This window comes from Lepidothrix coronata, unplaced genomic scaffold (genome assembly GCF_001604755.1).
Source record: "Lepidothrix coronata isolate B3197 unplaced genomic scaffold, Lepidothrix_coronata-1.0 Scaffold308, whole genome shotgun sequence".
Classification (NCBI taxonomy): Eukaryota; Metazoa; Chordata; class Aves; order Passeriformes; family Pipridae; genus Lepidothrix; species Lepidothrix coronata.
This window is the reverse complement of record NW_016690488.1, coordinates 5,204-25,483: the sequence shown is the minus strand read 5'-3', so window position 1 is coordinate 25,483 and position 20,280 is coordinate 5,204. Positions and strand designations below refer to the sequence as shown.

At 59.6% G+C, this 20,280-nt stretch overlaps 1 protein-coding gene across 7 annotated transcripts in view; it reads right to left on the bottom strand.

Moving 5' to 3' along the window:
• Positions 1–19,140, bottom strand: part of RBFOX3 (RNA binding protein, fox-1 homolog 3) — an 88,780-nt gene extending 69,640 nt beyond the window's left edge. For 3 of the 7 annotated variants that reach the window (XR_001878466.1, XR_001878470.1, XR_001878467.1), the window contains exons 1-2: positions 19,066–19,132; positions 7,595–7,710 (exon numbers count right to left, since the gene is read on the bottom strand). The gene's annotated coding sequence lies outside the window, so the exon portion shown is untranslated. Of the gene's footprint in view, positions 1–7,594; positions 7,711–19,065 lie in introns of all 7 variants that reach the window. The other 4 variants (XR_001878472.1, XR_001878471.1, XR_001878469.1 and 1 more) reach the window with 3 other exon arrangements.
• Between the last annotated feature and the right edge of the window lie 1,140 nt (positions 19,141–20,280).

The window sequence follows — 20,280 nt, the reverse complement described above, 5'->3', positions numbered from 1 at the left end:
TCCACAGCAGGAGCAAAACTCAAAACATCCTGTGAGTTCAAACCAGAGGAACAAGGAAACCTCCATCCCAGAAACCCCCCAGAACTGGCCCAACACATTGTGTCAAGCTGTGATGGGCCACAGCACTGGGAAGCACAGGACAGAGACAGGAGGAGTTGGGGTAGGGAGAGACCCCCCCAGAAACCCCATCATGCAGAACAGGAGCTCAGTGAAAACCAAGGTGGAAATATATGACAAATAGGTAAGATCTGCCCATACCTAATGCAGCTCATGCAACATATAAGTTGGGAATGCAAGGGGCTGTCCTGGCAGCAGCATCCCAGTGGGATGGGGGCTGGGGGCAGGAGGAGGGGTCAGCCCAGAAGGGGTTGGCAGACATTGAGACCAGAGCCAGCAAGCAGCACCAAGTCCAAACCACCAGGACCACGTGGGAGCATCTGCTCCAACCTGGGAACCACATGGAGACACTTCTTGGTGCATTACTCAGCCATGGGCTGACTCTGAGTCACCAGCTCCGGCATCTGGGAAGAGAGTGAGTGTGAGCTGCGAGTGTGAGTGTGCTCCAGGCTGCCTGGCACTGGGAGCTCCAGGGAAAGGTCTGTGCTTGGCTTGGATCTGTGCCGTGGGATGACCCTGTCTGGGAAGGTCAAGCTGGGGGAGCAGGGAGAGCTGCCAGGGGATGGGGAGCTGCTCTAGGAGCCAGTGGAAGGACAGGACAGAGGAGCTGGTCCGTGCCCAGCCAAGACTTCTCTATAAATACACAAGGAATGGGCACTGGGAGGAGCTGGTCAGGGTAAAGGATGATGTTGGCACAAGAATAAATGGGTATAAAAGGCTCAGATAAGGGAGGCAGGAGGAAACAGGGAAGGACAGGCACCACATGAGGAAAGGGGATGCTGTGAGATTGCCTGGACAGTGGGATAAGACTCGGGGCTCTAGGCCTCTTCCCAAAACACACCTTTAAATACCACACAGATGTCTCACTGCTTCCAACCCGGAACTGAAAAGTGATGCCCAAAGCAGAGCAGCCCTTGTCCCCATGAGCAGCAACCACCCACTGCAGGGAGCAGGGAGAGGACAGGGGGTTGGCCCATGGACACCTGCTGGCCACTACACTGGAGCCTCTTCCCACTGCATCCCTAGAAAATCAAGTGCTGCTGCTCCCTGCTCTGTCCAGACTGCTTCCCTAACTCTGTGCAGCAATCCAGGCTGCTGATCAGATGGAAAGTCTCCATCCCATAATAAACAGAGTGTACTATTTATAAACCTGAAAACGTCTTTATTATTATTATTTTCCCTCAGAAAAAAAACCATAATAAACCCCCCCTGTACACTGCTGTTAAACACACCCCAGCACGGCCCTGCAGGTCTGTGGTGCTGGTGCTGCTTCCCCAGGCAGTGCCCAGCGGAACAGATGGCAGCGTGGGCGTTAGGTACCAGCCTCCTGGCAATCCGAACATCTGTTACCGTTAGAAAATGCTAATTGCCATCAATCAGGACAGCACCTACCCACATTTACATGCAAGCACAAAAAAATTACGTCTAAATTTCTCCGAGTGCAACACTTGCTGCATGTTAAGTAACCGGAGCTGCTCAGATGCTGCGCGGCAGCCTGGCACCGGCACGGCGGGTGATGCGCCACAGCTGAGCGCCCAGCAGTGCCTGGCCCCCCGGCAGTACCCGTGGCACAAGGGGCAGAGCCCCCTGGGGCTCATCCCACCCTGCCCCATCCCCGAGGAAGAACCCCCCGGCTGCAGCCACCCCCATCTCCTGCCCAGGAGCGCTGCCACCAGCGCGGGGCAGCCTGGGAGGACAGTGCCCTGTCACCATCCCTCTGCAGTGGCTGCAGGGCACCCACATCCTGCCCTCTGCACAACACTCCCGCCTCACCAGGATGTGCCAGACACAGCGGGAGCCCTTTGCCCCCAGCTTGCTCCCTCTGATGACTCCAAAGCAATCTGGGGTCCTACACCCTGTCCTGCTGCGCTCAGAGACCCCCATACCCTCCGCTGCTCCCCTTGCCCTGCCACACGTCACATCCCAGCTTGGAGCAGCCCTCAGGAAGGGGACAACATCCCACCCCACAGAAATTCATCACAGACCACCGGCTGGGAACTGCCTGGCCCCAGCTGGTCTTGTGGTCCATGCAATGGAAACGAGACCCTCTCCATCCCCAGAGAGCACAGAACAGACAGGAACACAACCAACCCCACCGTGGTTCATCAGATCACGTCACAGGGCACCGGCCCCGAAGTGAGATGGCAATGATGACAACTCCTGTTCAGAAAAAGCAAAGGCACAAATCCTGGACAGCAAACTCGGACACAAAGTTGAGGCAGAGAAGAATGAAAACAAGAAACCTGGAGCACGGTGATCCCCGAGCCACAGCCCCCTCCGCAGCTGTCCCACGGGATGCTCTGACAGCGGAGCCGGTGTGCGGCCGCTCCTCACCCCTCGGCTGCCGGCCCCCGCCTCCCTCACAGTGAGGAGCTGCGCCTGAATGCAAATGATGCTCCGGGAGAGTGCCAAGAGCTCCTTGTTCCTTCCCCAATTTAGGACACCTCTTGGTGCTGCAGCCCTCAGGAGCTGGCAGGAGGCTGCAAGGGTGCCAGAGGAGATGAGCCTGCCCAGGGTGACTGTTCAACGGCAAAGCCGCACGTTGCAGTGCCCTCTTCCCCTCGCTTGGATCTGTTCCCTCAGGACCACAGTCCTGGATCGCAGCTCCAAGAGAAACCTCACATGGCAAAAGACTTTCTACCTGCTGCCCTCATGGACACGAACTGGACCTCTAGTGTGTCCCCACACACATGGCAATGGCAGGAGAGCTCTCCTCACACTTGGCCCCGCTGTGCTGACTGCAGGCACTGCTGCCTTGGCTCCCGGAGAAAACTCAGGCCTTTCCCAAAGAAGAGCACAAGGAGAGAGGAGGAATGATCGTGATCCCACTGCTGAAGCAAAGAGCCAGGGGCACAGGCTGGAGGAGCTGTTGGAGGCTCAGAATAACCTCACTGGACACACCACACTCTTCCCACAGCAAAGGGGAGCCAGGGATTGTGGTGCACATTGAACTTCCCTGCAGCCATCACCTCAGGGCTGTCGGGCTCTGGCTCCATCCCCTGGCTTACCCCACATTCCTCCCAGCCCTGGCTCCCTGACAGGCTCCCGCCAGCGCGAGCAGGTTGCGGCACCGCTGCCGCTTCCCGCGGCTCCCACCGTTACTCAGCAGCCGAGGGAACCGCTCAGAGCTGCAAGGTCACTCAAAAACACCATCTGTCCAAGCACCACTCCTCGCCTTGGGGAGAGCAGCAGAGAAAATATTCCGATGTGCTGAAGGCCATTGTCCCCCTCTCTGCTGCCCCACCTCGCGGTGCTCACTCGGCCTTGGCTCAGCGAGGGGGAAACCACAGCATCAGTGTCTGGGGGAACGCCCCAAAGGCTGGGGCAGCCCCCCACACCCTCCACACCATGAGGGCACCCGAGGCTCCAGGAGTCGATGGGGAACCCTCTGAGCGCTTGTCACGGGGTGATGCGTTTGGTGTTGAGGAGAGACCACCTGTGCTGGCCAGAGCCACTGCCAGCTCCCTGACCCCTGGCTGGCAGCCTCTCCAGTGCCATGGAGGGGGGGCACTGGGGGTGCAGTGCTGGGAGCAATAGTGGGGGTGCAGCTTACCTTGCATGGGGGCAACAAGCCACGGGAGCACCCCAACACTCCCAGAAATTGCCAGCTCCAGGTCCCCTCTCCCAGCACTGCCTGGGGACTATTTCTGGCGAGCTGAAGTCACTTGCACTTGGGCTCTGAAGTCACATTCGTCTCTGCTTGTGCTACTTCTCCTGCACCTCAAAGTGTCACAACACGGCGCTATCTCTGTCAAGGTGGTTGGCCCCTCGTGCCGTGCCCCAGATGCTCCAGGACAGCACAGCAAAGCACAGCACAGGGCTGCCAGCGCCGGCTGGGCGCACCGAGGGACTCACACCCGGCCCCAACAGTAAATAAATGTTTCATTTGAGCTCATTTACAAACCCAACCCTGTGGAGCACGCCCAGGGCTTGGTGGAACATCCCTCTACTCAGGGTAGGGGCAGTGCCCGGCTGTGCCCCTCATCTGTGGGTATCCCAGCAGCTCCTTCCCACACTCGCCAACCCCCCATGGCTCCATCCCACCTCTGCGTGGCCCCCAGCTGTGGTGCTGATGACAGAGGTGGGCACTGCCCCCAGGGCTGCCCCGCAGTGGGGTTCCCTGCACCCCAGTGGCCCTGGGACCCTTAGCCAGGCTGGCCCCGTGGCCCCACAGTGAGTCCTGCTGTGCACAAGATCCCTTCCATATGGGAGCAGCCAGCGGAACTGCCAGCTCCCAGCTCCAGCGCTTGCCTCTACATCTGGAAACTCTTCTCACCCTTAATTGTTCCTAATGCCTTAACACGCAGAGTGACTAATAAGACACTAATTGGGCAGCGTTAGCAGTGAGCAGAGCAGGAGCACGCTGGCAGTGCCCTCCATGCTGAGCCACCCGCTCCCAGCACGGCACTGCCAGTGCCATAAATCCCCACAAACCCCAGTGCCTTTCCCTGCTCAGCCTTCCGGGTGCAGCAGGAAACCAGTCCCAGCAGCAGGGAGCACGAAATACCACCTCTTTTAGCTCCATCTCATGGTCCCTGTGCCCCAGGAGCCGGTGGAGGGAGGGCACGAGGCCCCCCCACCCAGCAGGGATGGCCCACACACTGTCACCCCTTGAGCAGAAAGGCACCAGGTGCCCAACGCCCCATCGCTCCCCATCACTGGCACTGCTCGGGGCTGCTGAGTCCTCATGCCACTGTGCTGCCTCTGGTCACATATGGGCACTGCCACGATGGGCTTGTGCTTGGCACTGCCCACAATGAGCCCAGGCGAGAAGACAAGTGATGAGCAGCAGCGGGAACGCACCTGCTCCAGGTGATTTACGGCAGCTGGGGAGCCGGGGCAGGAAACGGCTGCACTGGGGACCCTCCCGTGCCCCAGAGAGACGGGGTGACAGCCCCCCACTGCTGGGGCTGCCTGCTCTCCCTGGGAGCTCCCACGGGGCTGCCAGCCCTGCCTGCCCATCCGCTGGCAGCGCCACGCTCGCCAGAGCTGCTCGACAGTGGGAAAGAGGCACAAATCTTGTTACACACTGGCTAAGCCTCCCTGGGCATGTTTTCTATAAATCTCCTGGAATTTATTATATGATAACTAGCCTGGAAAAGCTAAATTAAATCCACAGCCAAGAAACTGACTTTCAAGTGTGACCTAATTTAGTTGCTGGAAGGGGAGGGATGGAGCGGGGATCCCGGTGCCAGTCATTCCCGGGATGACCTCCCGGTGCAGCCGCACACCCCCGTCCTCCTCCTCACCGTGACTTTGGGGACGGAGCTGTGCAGCCTTTCATGTCTGAGCGGATCTCACACTCCCACTCTGTAGAACAAAAGCGCCTCAAGGGCTCCCCTGTCAGATGTTTTCCATTGCTCATCTCCAAGTCTTCCTTGAAGGAGCACTATCCTCCCGGGGGGTGCTCTGGCAGGTTTGGGAATGATGGGGAGAGTCGCCGCAGGGGCTCTGCATTGGCATGTTCCTCCCTGCTCTGGGCTGCTCCTCACCAGCCCAGTGAGCCCGAGCTTGCCACCAGCACCCACACAGTCCATGGCCAGCAGCCACACACAGAGGCCAGCGAGGGGGACGGCTCATGGGAGAGAGGGGGAAAGCAGCAGGGAGAAAACCTGGATGGGGAAGAACTTGGTGGCCTGAGCTCCAGTGAGCCCAGAGCAGGTCCTGGCAGCAATGGCTGCACCAGCCCCACAGATGAGGCACATCCCCCAGGACGGGCACATTCCTCCCAACGCAGGAGCAAAATGTGCATCATGGGTGGGGTGACAGCCCCCCAAAAAACAGCAGAGCCCCAGCCCCAAGAGCCAGACATGCCCCAGTACAGCACAAAGTCCCAGGAGGAACTCCCACTTCAGCCAGGGCGCTTCCGATGGGCAGCTCCTGCACACCACGGAGCTGTGGGGCCGGGTAGGACCGTGCACACCCTCACCCCAAACCTACCCGACCATGGGGCTGCTGGCTCTGGGCAGGAGCAGGTGGCAGGATGCAGGAGCATGGTGCGGGTGGCGCGGGCAGGGCCTACAGTGAGGGCAACGTGGGCAGAGTGGCACCGTGGTGCTCTGGCAGACCCGGGGGTGGGCTCAGGGCTGGCACGCGGGCGCGTGCTGTTGTTCTGGAACGGAGTGCACTGGCAGAGCTGCATGTGGGAAGCTTGCATAATAGTGCCAGCCCACACTACGCCTGCTCCTTCCCAGCATGATCAGCCCCTTGCTTTCATGAGCAATAACATCCACCCAAAGTTTTCTAAAAGACAAAAAAAAGAGCTTCAAGGTGATGCACAGAGCTCAGCTGCCTTTGCTGCCTCTGAACTGATGAATGCAGCTGGGGAATCCATCTGCACAGCCTCTCTAATCCTGGCTCGGGACAACCTGTGCCCCAGAGTGACGAGGAGCCTCAAACTCTCACTGCCATTTCATGATTCCCGAGCAGGCACTTGGGGCTGGGGCACAGTGGAGGAGCCGGTGTGCGGCGAGCGGCACTGCAAGGGGGGCACACACAACCCCCCCTCACTGGAGCCAGACAGTGATGCACAGCTCCACAGGCACTCCCACCTGCCCGGGCACTCCCTCGGCTCATGCAAGGGGGAGAAGAGCCCTCAGCTCTGGGGGTCCCCCCAGCACTCCCCTCGGCTCATGCCAGTTGGAGAAGAGCAGTCCCAGCTCTGGGGGTCCCCTCAGTGCAGCAGTCGGTGGGGAGGGCACTGGAAGACACGTGCAGTGGCAGAACAACCCCAAGCAGAGCCCAGTCCCTGGTCATCGCAGCGGCCACAGCGCTGCTGCAGCCCCCCTGAGCGCCTGCCGTGCCCCTGGGTACTCGCAGCGCTGGGAAGAAACGGGGAGGATGCCTCATCTGGAGGAGAGAATCCTACTGCCTTTGAGAAGTTTAAATTTTAACTCCTCCTCAAGCTGGTGCGAGCTCCCAGTGCGGGCTGGTGTCAGCACGAGGGGGGCTCCAGAGCCTGTAACATGAACTGACGGGGACGGGTTCAGCCCAGAGCACGCGGAGCCGCGCACGCAGCCCCGAGGGGGGTTTGCAGCACGGTCGGTGCCAGAAGCCGGTTCTTGGCGGGTCCAGCCAGGCTGCGACGTGCAGGGCTGTGCGTGCACTGTGGTCACACGCTCCCCTGCCCGTGCTTGGGGACCACCCAGGTCCCACACGCTCTGGGACCTCCATGCTCCTGCAGTGAGCAGGAGGGAGATGGCTGGGACTGATCCCTAGGCAGGACCAGACCCCTTCACCTCACATCCCATGAGGACCAAAGCAGGCATGCCTTCTCCTTGTGATGCTCCCCTTTTCCAGGTCATCGCACAAGAGTCTGGACCCACAGGATCTGTACCCAGTGCCAGTGCAAAGCACCTGGTGGGCTGATTGTGGGCTGTTGCCCCAGGCACAGCCGTGGGAAGCAGCAGCTTCATCCTCGACAGAAAAATACTTCCATGCCCTCCCCTACATGGACTGCTGGGTGGGAACAACGTACCTGAAGACCAAGAGCAGGTGCCTCAGGTGCAGTGGCAGGCAGGAGCTCACACTCGTGTTCGCCCCTCGGAGCCGTCAGAAAGAGCCGTTGGGGTCTCACAGCAGCAGCTTCTCAGCCTGAAAGAGAGAGGGAGAGGCTCCAGTCCCATCCCTGTGTAGGCACCACCACTAATAACGGAGGAGGACGTGGCAGAGCTCGGCACCTCAGAACACCACGGCTACAGGGACTCACACACGCTTGGCCCACTCCTTCAAACAGCACAATTATCTCATGGCTGGGGGGCAGCTCTGGAGCAGCCCCTTACATGTGCAGAGGCAGGACCCTGCCCACTGGTAAAGGCCCCCAGGAGGGGGAAGCATGGCCCTGGAGAATGGGGTTTGGCCACACAGGGCGCACGGGAAGTCCCCAGCTCAGGATCCCCAGCGGGACACATCCCGGTCTCTGGACTGATGCAGGATGCTGAGGCTGGTCCTGCCTCCCCAGAAGCACCAGCCCTAGCCTCAGATGAGCACCTGGGATGGAGACAAGAAAAGGCAAATACTTCCTAAGGGAAAAAACACCTGTTCCCCCAAAGGCTCCCCAGAGGCTGCCCACAGCCCCACATGTACTTTTCTCCAACCCAGGTTGAAGAGGAAACAATTTAACAGCTTGTCCCCTATTTTCATGGGACTTTTTCCCTGTTCCCCTGGGCAGCCCATCCTTCCCAGCACAGAGTGGTGACGTCCCCCCTGCACTTCAGCCAGGCAGCCCCCCTGCCCGCCGTGAGTTATGACGCCTGCACCGTGCAGCGGGATGGGCTCGGAGCACCGGGAGCTGAGATTTATCCCCTCAGCAGAACAGGGGCAGAGGCCGGGAGATAAGTCACAGCAGAGCTGTGGGAGCGGCGCTCAAGGTCCTCCAAGGTTGGCTCATTAAAAAACGAGGAGAAGACGAAGGAAAAATCTGCCCGCAGTGGTGTGGCTGCAAATCCCCCCCCTGCTGCCAAACCAGCATGGCCAAGAGGGAGGTGGGAAGGGAGTCAGGACCCCCAGGCCATCTCTGCAGCAATCTCCAGCGCAGCCTACTGGCCTGGACCCCGTAAAGCCACCAGTGTCCCCCAAACACCATCCCAGCACATCCCAATAACCACAGCAGCACAGGGCCCGGACAAGGATATGCTTCCCAGCAGCGCAGGAGCAGAGAGCCAGTAAGGAGACAAGGGCAACCCACAGAGCTGTTCAGATGCTGGCCCCAGGACCAGCTGGAGTTGCACACACTGGGACTGGCACCAGCAGTCACCCAGCATGCCAAGCCCACTGCTCGGAGTGGGCACCATCCCCACGACAGGCACCATAATCAGTTTGGGGACAGACCAAAGAAAATCCATAGAGATGCAGTGAACATCACAGGCACTCCCCAGCCTCCCCAAACTTGCTGGAATTCCCCTCCTGTCTCATTAGTCCTGCTCATTAGGGTCTGCTCCTGATCAGCAGGCAGAGCTAGAGCTCAGTGCAGTATCATGCTCAGCAGCCCCTCCATCCCAACCCCTTTAATGCTGGTCTGCCACAGCCGGCCCCCTAAGGCCCTCCTGGTGTCCCCAACTCCCCTGTTGGTTGTCCCCTAATATCCCCTTGGCTGTCCCCTCCAGCAGACACTGCCACCAGCCTCTCTTCCCTCTGCCCTGGGTGGTTTGTGTGTGACCAGGAAGCGCAGCTGAGCCAGGGGTTCGGTGGGGACTCACACTGTGGGGTTTGCCCAAGACTGAACCACCCATGCACGTGCAGTGAGCGCAGGACATGATAAACACTGGGAAAATCCAACAGCATCCCTGAAACAAGCTGAGCACAGCAGGACTTTTTTCAGCACCTTCTATTTTCAAAAGCAAACCCACGTGTGTGCTGGGGATGGGGATGGCGTGTTCCCCACTGGTGTCGGAGGCCCAGCAGCATCCCTCACCTGCCAACAGCATCCCTCACCATTGGCAGCATCCCTGCAGCACCCCCCTGCAGGGAAAGCGATCCAGCCCCAGGAGGGATGGGAAAGTAGATTGCAGATCCCCATGGGGCATCTCCCCCAGGAGCCACCGGGCTTTTACTACACACTAAACAACAGCGATTAGATCGACAAGCCAACCCCTGGAAGGCTGAGCGGTTTTATCAAAGCCAGCAGCACCCCAGGGAGGAGATGGAGAGATGATGCAGCTGCCCGCAGCATCTGCAATCCCAAGGCCAGCCCGGCGGCTGCTGCAGGGGGGGCAGGACCAGGGCTGTACCTGCTCATTTTTGGGAGGCTGAGCCCCTGCCACTGCCCCTGCACTCCCATGAGGACGCTGGTCCCTGGTCCCAGCCCAGCACATTCTGCCAGACCCCACCACGACAACGGGGTGGCACAGAAATGCCCCTCAGCAGGGCAGGGCTGGGGGTGCAGTGGGGGCCTGGGGGGCCCATAGTGGTTTTCCCTGGATTGCAGAGGAGGGGGGAGAGGAATTTTCTTTCAGCAGCAAACTCACTGAACCAGCACTTGGCGCCTGTGCAGCCTGAGATACAGCTCCTGCTCCAGCCCAACCAGGAGCTATTTCCCACTTATCTCTGCCGTGGCTGATATCTGTGCAGCAGAACACGGCACTTGGTAATAGGATTTTGATGCTAAACAGAAGATGTTTTTTCCCTGGGTCTCACTTACGTCACACCTGGAGGTATCCATGGCCATGGAGGTGACACAGAGGAAGGCTAAAGAGTTTCAACTCTTGCGCTGAGGGAGCAGCTTCTCCTTTAGCTGCAAAACAGCAGAATTTCAGTGATCTAATATTAGCTGCCCGCATCATGCCCCCATCCCAGCACAGCCGTGGGAAGAGGAGGGAGGAGAGCACGGCCCTGCTACTGCAGCCCATCTGATCCCTCTGGGGATGTGCCTGCACCCCACGGGCATCATCCACTCCCTGTGGGCATCACCCATTCCCAGTGCTTCCCCCAGCCCTGGGCACTGCTGTCAACCGCATCCCGTGCCACGGGGACCACCCACACATCACAGCAGCAGCGGCAGAAGCCAGGCTTGGGTGGTGCAGCCGCGCTCACAGCTGCCTCGGGGAAAGGGGAGGAAGGCTTGTCACCTCCCTGCCACCCTCCTCCCTATCTGAGTGAAAGGAAGGTCCCACGCACCCCCGGCTGCTGAAGACTGGGAAAGTCTCTGCCTGCCACAGACAAAACTGAAGCGATGGGAACCACCCCCGCTGGGCGCAGGTGACATCTCACCCGTGGGAACGCTGCCGGCGCGGCGTCAGGGCTGTCACCGCGGTCAGGGCTGTCACTGCTCCACGGCACAAACCGGGTGACAAAGGGCACCGGCAGAAAAGCCACAGGCTGGTGGTGGTGGGAGAGTCTGGCCAAGGCCAAGGTCAATGTGTCGGGCCGGACTCCAGGACGCTTGGCCAGGCTGACCACAGCCCTGCCAAGAGGTGCTCACGGGGCACACAGTGACTGTGGGGTGCACGCTGACCACAGGGTGCACGGTGCTCGTGGGGTCCCACACTGACCATGGAGTGCACACTGACCACAGGGTCCCACACTGACCATGGAGTGCACACTGACCACAGGGTCCCACACCACCACAGCGAGCAGCTCCAGCCCTGGCAGTGACGGTGCCCAGGGAAGCAGGTGCCCAGGCCAGCCCCGCTCCAGCTGACCCGAGGAGCACCCCAGCACCATGGGGAGGGAAGCACAGCATGTGCAGGCAAGCACAGCACTGGCACGGCCATGCCACCACCGACCCCATCCCACAGGGACTGTGCATGGGCAGCATATGTCCCAGAGCCAGGGCAAGACGGGCAGCCCCTGCAGCAGAGACAGGGGTGCCAGGCCAGCCCCTACTGTGGGGACAGGGGTGCCAGTAGCCAGGTCAGCCCCCACTGTGGAGACAGGGATGCCAGGAGCCGGTCGCAGTCTGTTTTCCTGCACAAGTGCATTAAGCATTCCACACAGCACTTTTGCTGTAAATCACTTCCTATTCAGGCTCACTGCTGAGGGTCTCTGAAGGTCGATTTTCCATGGTTATGACAACAAAAACTAAAATTGGGTCAAACCTGAAAGGTATTATCTTCCTCCAAGCTGCTAAATGCACAATAGTAATGAGGTTGGTTAAGCAGTTCACCCCCAGCCCGCATTATTTGCTCTGAAGATGTATTAACCAGTTAAATGAGCGTGATAAGGCAGCTCTGCTCGTTCCTCCCACCAGCCGCACGGAAGATCTGAGGTTCTGGGTCTCTGCATCCTGGCTAATAACCGGGACCGCAGCCCCGACGACAAAGGCGGCCGCGCCACAGCGCTGCGGGCCAGGCTGTGCCCGGCCTGACCCACGGGAACACAAAGGCAACTTTAAAGGCATCCAGCGGCTCAGAGCCATTGGTAAAAATAATTATCCTTCCTCCTCCCCTTTCTCTTTCTTCTTCTTAATGCTCTCCCCCATCCAACCTCCTGATGAAAGAAGGAACCCGCCAGCCGCCCCAGCAGAGGCGGTTCAGCAGCATCCCTGCGCCAGGATGGGGGATTATCCCTGGCAAACACATGCAGATGACCCGGCTGCCACTGCTGGGCATGGGACCAGGGGGGAAAAACCCACCCAACCACCTTGTAAGCATTGGAGGTCACCTCACAATGGTACCCAGAAGATGCTGCGTGCCCAGGGCAGAGCTCTCCGTAGGGACCTGCTGTAGGGGGTGTGGGGCTAAGGCTGCCTAGGGCACCCACCTCGGGAATCCCAATTCACCCCAGCTGGGCTGTGGGGCTGGTTGTGGGACACAAAAAACATTTGTTTTTACAAGATTTCTGCTGTTTTTCCTAAAACAAACACTCATTAATTTAAATATAACTGATGTAAACAAGCACGACCCTAAAATCCATGTGCAGCTGTATGGAACGGGGGAGAGGGAAGGAGGGAGGGGAAACACTTTAATTAATCCCTAAAATGAATGAGATGGGAAAACTTAAACTGCAGGGAAAGCATCTGGTGCTGCTGCAGGAAGGGGCTGCCCAGGATGTGGGTCGTGCTCTGCTGTGTGACACTGCTGGAGCTGCCACACCAGCCATCTCAGGGCACCAGCCCACGGGTGGAAGAGTCACACCACATCCACAGCACCCAGGGAGGGGAGACCACAGTGGTGCCAGTCCCACGTGCCACAGCCCCAAAGCCCTGAGCTAGACACGTCTGACTGGCTCTCCCCTCGTGAGCTGCTGCAGGTCCCTGGCTCCGTCCCCAGCACAGGGAGGAGGGGCAGGATCCCCACAGGCAGCCTGTCCCCATGGGGGACAGCTTCCAAGGGAAGTGGCAGAAGGCTTCACCTCCCAAAGGAGGGACCCTGCCACCAGCCAGGGAGCACATGGAGGAAGAATGGAGAGAGCCTTGATGTGTCTCTCCCAGTGATCCAGCTGGGGCTTTGCCAGGAGGAAGTAGCTGCATGGAGAAATGCCAGCACTTTCTAGCACAGAAGGATGGATGAAGGTATCCTGAGGTGGGACCTGTGTTGGCAGAAGCTCTGGGATCAGCACTATGGCCTTCAGGAGCCACCTCCTGTGTGACCAAAATACGGCTGTGAACAGTACCTGAGGACCAAGCGAGAGAGGGACTACAGATCAGATCCAAGGAGCAATAAGACGGGAAGAAAAGAGCTGGTGGGGGTCAACCAGAGGCAACAGCGGATCCACACAGTGTAAGGGGACAGCAGTGGACCCACAATGGGCTCTTCCTGACTATTCCAGGCCGCTCTGCCAGCAGCTGCTGCTCTGGGCAGTTCCCTGGGAGCAGCTATTTGAAATGCAAAGAAAGTTGGATGAACTGGAAAGACAAATTTGGTGCTTCTGGTCCAGAACTCTCAAGGATAGATGGGATCCCTTGGGAGAACAGAGCAGAAAGATGGAGCCTAACATGAAACATCATGTCTGGAGCTCGGAGCAGGGGCTGCTCAGGGCACCGCAGCACACAGTGAGTGGGGACGTGCAGTGACACATCTCGTGCCAGGGGTCATGGCAGAGGATGGACAGTACCAAAGGACCAAAATGCTACCACACACAGGATCCAAGAGGCGAGAGAGGAGACCTGTCCTGCCTGGCAGCAAGCCTCTGTCTTTGCCCTGTTCTGCAAACCCCCAGCTCCCACACTGATAGCTGGCACCACATTGTGCCCTGGCATGGCAGGGAAAGGCCAAAACTAGCACAGCCACACAAGTTTCCTGCTGTCATTCCTGATTTTGGCAGTCTGCCCACACCCCTGCCCTGTCCCTGCCTGCACACACACAGCGGGCTCTCAAGGCTCCAGCCACACCCACACTCCATCCTCCTCCAGGCCAGCAAGTTCCTGAGGGACTGTCCTTCATCCCAAATCTGGAGAACAAATAAACACAGTGTGGCTCCTCTTGGAGAAACACCAACCACCAGCACAGCTCCTCCCCAGTGCAGCACTGGTCATCGGCTACACCGGCAAACCAGGCCCATCTCCAACTCTGGTCCCACCTCTGCCATGGCGGTGGGAGGCCAGCCCGGCACGGCACTCCGCTCTGGGAAGTGCCAGCCCCTTGTTCCCTTACCTCGGTGCACCATCCATGATGCCGAGGCTCCTCAGCAGTGAAGGTTCCGGGATGGGCAGGCAGGACGACGGCACCTCCAGGGCCCACCCAAGCACCGGAACCGGCACGTGCCGGGCTCTGCACCCCTCCGGCCCCCCCGGCCACGCCATGGCCGCGGATCCCGGCGCTGCCTTTGGAGCCGCTGCCGCAGCACACCCGTCCTCCCCTCTGCCCTTTCCAACGCCGCCGGTGATGGGAGGGAGTTAGAAATGCCAGGAGAAGCATTCCTTATTTCAAGAAGCCAGATCATCTGAAGACTGGCAGGAGCCCAGCGCCCGGTGAAACATCCCCAGATTTACGGCCAGTACGGCTAAAGAGACAGAGAAGCTTTAGTGAACCTGGTTTTGAGATCCCATGGGAAAGCGACAGTGGAATCTGAGTGACCCAGGAACTCCACCACTCTGAGGGGAAAACAAAGCGATACAAGAAAGGAGCCCAGCAGCCCCAGGGACTGCAGGGAGGGGGCTGCCAAGGGATGGGCTGCATCCCAGGACCAACGGGACACGCATTGAGACACCACATACCAGGGACCAGGTGGCTGCTGGGACAGCAGAGCATCACTGCTGGAGCACCCTGCACTGCCTGCAGCACTGATCCAGCCTCCCCCTCCTCCTCCTCCTCCAGGGCTTCTTCCTCTCCTTCCCCTCTTTGTCATTCCTCTCAGCTCACACCTCTTCTCTGCTCTCCTTCAGCTGCTCACAGCAATAATCCAGGGCACTGACGCCCTGGCAGATTGCTCAGCGAGGCTCCACGCTGCTGACCGGGGTTTTAATGACTCCCCCAGCTGCACTGGGGCCAGTCCCCACCTCCGCCGGCTGCCAGGCAGGCTCTCCCCACCACCCCTCCTCCAAAAAACACCTGCACCCTCCGCAGGGATGGGTGAGGAACACCCACCACCTCCAGCTTAGCGGGGGCTCAGCCGGCATCTGCTCTCGCCTTGCACCCAGGCTCTCAGCCACCGCAGGGACCCACGGGATCCTCTCAGCAGCCCCGGCCCCTCAGGGCTCCGCTGCCCCCCAGGCAAGGTAAGTGCAGCCAAGGACAAAAATGCAGCAGCCCGAGGGGCCGCAGCCTGACTGCACAGTGCATATTCCTTGGGGACAGGGAAGGGACAACTGCGGCTCGGTGTCGGTCAGACAATGCTGCTCAAAGCGTCAGGGCACAGGCTCTGCACAGGCACGGACCAGGCAGGGACAGGACAGGGACCAGGCAGGGACTGAACAGGTATTGGGGCTCTGCCTGCAGGATCCAGGCAGCACTCCGGGCTCCAGCTGCTCCATGCCAGCTCCTGGCACCAGCACCTTGTGAGGGATGGAGTGAGGGTCTGCTCCCCAGCGAGGAGGATGGGTATGGTGGGGACAGAGCCCCGTCCCCAGAGCTGAGCTGCCCATGGGCAGCCAGGCAGGAACATGCTGCCTGGACCGGGGGACAGCACCATGACTGGCCAGCCCTGCCATTGCCCCCCACAAGGCCACATCTAGATCCAGTGTCCAGCTTTGGGCCCCCCAGTGCAGGTGGGACTAATATACTGGAGTCTGGCAGAAGGCCACAGAGATGGCTGGAGGTTGGAGCATGGGACAGAGATACAGTGGGAGGGAGGTGGGTGCTCAGCCCAGAGAAAGGGAGGCTCAGGGACACCATGGGTGGGGGGAGTTATGGGGAGATCAGGGCCAGGGCAGGAAGCAGAGAGGGCAGTGGAGGTCCAGCTACAACATCCTACTTCCCAACAAATCCATCCATCTGTGCACATCAGCAAAGCAATTTGAGGTAAGCAGCAGCCACCATCCAGGAACCATAAAGTAAAGACAGTGCCAACAGCCTGCTGGTCCCCTGCCTGGCATCACTCTGGACAGTGCCTGGCATCACCTCAGACCCTGCCCCCATCTCCACGCTCAGCCCCAGCTCCAGCTGCAGGGAGCAGCAGATGAGCCGGGGCACAGGGGGTGCCCCATGTCCCCCAGCCCCCCCGACCTGTCACCACCAGGCACACCGCTTGCTGCCAGGCTGCAGGTCCCTGCGTCCTGTCCTTTAATTAACATTCCACATGTAAAGTTGGATTGTAATTACTGCAACTGATTAACAGGCCGAAGGTAGCCCGTCTCCGAGGGAGCAGATTAGCCGTGGCTCTCTCGAGCTGCTACTCTCACCTCGGCACTGCCGGTGCATTTTAAGCAGGGCTCGATGCCCCTGCAGTCAGTGATTAATGGGTGAACTGGACGAGGACACGGTGGCTCTGTCCCTGCTGCTCTGCCCACGATCTGCTGGGGCAGGATGGACCCGGCTGCAGTGGCTGGGGGCTGGCAGCGGGGAAGATGCTGAATGTTATGAGGTGATACCCAGAGCCTCCTCTCCCCACTGTCCAGGCACCAGGCAGGGGACATAGGACACTATTCCCAGAAGCCAAGGCCCCTGTGGAGGGAGAAGAGCACACCACTCAAACCTTGCACTGTTTGGATGTGAAGACACATGAGAACATCCCACATCCCCAGCTCGGCCCTTCCCGGCTCACCCCTGGCTCCAGACCCTGCACTGCCCACCTGCCAGGGCCCCAGGGTGTGACAGGACCCTCCAGCCAGAGCCCACCGTGGCTCCATCATTCCAGGCAGGGAAGGCAATCAGCTGTAATTAACGGCTGCCGCGGGCAGAGCACAGCACAGGAACCTTCTTCACTTCTTTTCCCCAAGACTGCAAAATAAATTATCCTGCAAAGTTAGCAGAGGCTGAGCTATGGAAACAATTAAACAAAAATTAAATCTAATTCATTTATACTCGGAGCACAAAGTGGATAATGTGGGGGTTTTCTTTGCTCTCCTCTCTTTGCCTTGGTGTTACAGAGGACTATTATGGGAAATTAATCACGGGGAAAAGCAATGAACGTGATCTATCGGTCTTTAAAAGTGCACTGTAGTGATTATATAAAAATCTATTAGAGAGGCCAGGAAATAGCAGAGTGACACCATTTAAAAGGAAAAGGAGACAGGGCTGGTGGCAAAGGGATCGATTTCTTAAATGACGGATCCATGGCAGAGGGAGCGGGAGGAGGTCAGAGCTGGGGTGGGCAGCGGTGCAGACCGGGACAGCTCTGGGGGACAAAGCCAGGCCCTGGGGCTGTGCATGGCTGAAGGGCACTGCATCCCCACAAAGGCCATCCAACAGCCCACATGCTGCTGCAGGGAGGGCTGACCCCATGGGGCTCCCACAGAGCACAGTCCCACGATGCTGCTGGCACGGGCACAGGGATGGCTGTCCCACACAGCTGCAGCATCCCATCACATCCCCCATGGCACTGTCCCATCCGAGGGTCCCCAGGAAGGTGACCCCCATCACTAGCAATGATCAGGAGAGCAGACCCTCCCTGCCTGGCCCCCCGGCACACGCTGGGCCCCTTAACAGCGGCGATAAAACCTTCACCGAGGCAGATTCCACCATAAATCCCAGCCGGCAGCAGGACCGGCTCCGGGCCACTTTGAAGCTTTAACAACACCATCAATCCCTGAGGAGCCCAAGGCTGAAGCCCCAGCACGTGGCCAGGCAGGGGCTGAGCCCCTCAGGTGCCCGACTGGCCACACAGCTCCAGGCAGGCAACCTGCACCGATGGGCAACTGGACCCTGAGATTAGCTCAGCTGGTCAGAACATGGTGTGCATAACACCAAGGGTTTGGGTTTGATTCCTGTATGGGCCATTCATTCATTTAAGAGCTGGATTTGATGATGCTTCCAACTCCCTTGTGTCCCTTCCAACTCTGAATATTCTGTGATCCTGTGGATTCCACACTAATGGGCAATCCAACACCAAACCTCAGGCAACCCTGTGCCAGTGGGCAATCCCACAACAACAGGCACTCCCACTCCGACGGGCAATTCCACTCCTCTGGGCTAGCCCACGGCCACCACAGCCACCCAGTGCCATCACCCTATGGCCACCATTTAGAAACTCCTCCAGTCCCACATTAGCGCAGGGAAATGCCTTTATGGGAATTTAACGGCAGTTTCTCCTCCCCACCAGGCATATGAAAGCCAAACACACCGTGCTGCTTCCACTGCATCCTTTCAACAATTTGGAAAAAAAAAAAAGAGTGGAAAAAAACCCCCTTTGATCTCAGCAGCCCGTTTGTTTAGCCCATGCCGGGATTTAATTGAGAAGGGATGTCCTTGAATAAATGCAGAGATGTCCTCACTCCCCAGGAAGGCTGCTGTGAGTTGAACAATCCCCTGTATGAGGTTTTCTGCTCATCCAGGGATATTCTGGGACAACACAGCCCCGGGGCTGCTGCCGCATGTCACCCATCCATCACTGGGAATGCCGGTGGCGGGCAGGCTGCTGCACACAGAGAGCAGTGAGGGGGGCACTGGGCCCTGAGGGACAGTCAGGGACACGGCTCTGCCCCCAAATCCAGCATGGGGAGAAGCCATGCACGCAGTGGGACAGGGACCGGGGCTCAGCTGGCACTGTCGGAGGGCTGCGGGTGGGTCGTGGTGCCCCAGAGAAGTTGAGTTACGGCGCGACAGAAGGCAAGGGGCAGCCGCCCCACGAGAACTGGCGCTCACACTCAGGGTGCCAGCACCAGCCCCTGGCAAACGCCTTCCCTGCTGCCAGGCTTGGCAGCAGTGGAGGAGCCACAGCAGAGAGCCCGCCAGGGAGGTGGGCACCGCCGGCCGCAGCGGGCAGGTTCCTGCTCATTTCCTCCCGGGTGCGGACCCTGCCAGCGCTCAGCACCCCGGCATCCCTGGCACTCCTCTGCCAGGTCGCTCCGGCCCAGCCAGGAGGCTGAGGAAGGGAACCGGTCCTGGGGATCCCCCGGTGCTGCACACCTCCGAGGAGAACCAGAGAGGGGCAGCGATGTAGGGAGGGGACCCTCAGCGGCAGCACTGCACTCACAAATTTGGGTCTTTGTATCTTCTGCCCTGCCCAGCGCAGCCGGTGTCAGGCGCCGATCAGCATCATCCTCCTCCTCGTCCTCCTCCGCGCCGCCGCAGCCGCTTGGGTGTCTTTGCCGCAAGCCTCCCTTGCCAGGGAAGCGCCGCGCTATTTTAATCCGGCATCTCCCACCATCCCAGCGAGGCTGGCTGCGAGCGCAGCCCCGGGAGAGCTCTGCCCCGCGCCCCCGCACCCGCGCACGATGGAGGAACACCCCGAGGCCATGCTCGGAGGAGTCAGGCTGGAAGCAGGAGGGGGCTGGCGGGCACCGAACCCGGGAGGGGGCTGCTTTTACCCTGGAAGGGAATTCATGGCGATAAAGGCGAGCGCGGGAATTCCCAGCTCATTAAAGTGCTGGCATTTTCAGCAGTTACAGCAGCTCCTCTTCTCATCCGTTAAAGTCCTTGTCCTCTCCCTGCCCAGGGGACCTGCGCTCAGCTCTGCAGTCGCCCCGGCGCTGTCCCACCAGCCCTGCCACCGGCACGTGCCGGCGCAGGGCCGCGGGGATGCGGGGTGTGCCCGCGGGATCAAACGCTGGGTACCCGGGTGGTGCCCGGCCCGGCTGCGCTGGGGAGCGCGGGGGCTGCGGGGGAAGGGGAGCGGGAGCAGGAGCGCTCTCAGCCCCTGGACTCGCTGGCTGCGGTGGCTAAAGGCGAGCTGATTAAAGCAATTAGGATTTTAAATAGTAACACAAGAGTGGCTCATCAGCGCTGAAGAGGCAGTCAACTGACAGGCTGAGGAGCCTATTTACGGATCTCGCTTGGCTGAGGATCCTCAGCGAGGCCCCAAGGCTCCCCTGGAGAGAGGGCGCCGGCACACGGGTGTCCCAGGGACCCCACAGCCTCCCCGGCGCCCGCCCGGGCACACGGAGCATCCTGGCCAGGGGGTGACAAAGGGGACAGCCCCGTGCACGCTGCCAGCACTCTCCCCTGCCCTGAGGCCACAAGGACGTCAAGGAGCACCTGGCGCAGCCCAGGAGCACCGGCACGGCCAAGGAGCGCCCGCTGCCTGCTCCTCCCTCTTCTTAAGCTTGTTTGTTCTCTCTAATAAAGGCTCCGGGAAGGGAACACGGAACGAATTTCGCAGTGTTTCCCAGGAGGCAGTGTCGTGCAGCAGCAGCTCAAAAGTAACAGATAAAGTGCCTTTTGCAACAGCTAAAGCCCCACACACACATTT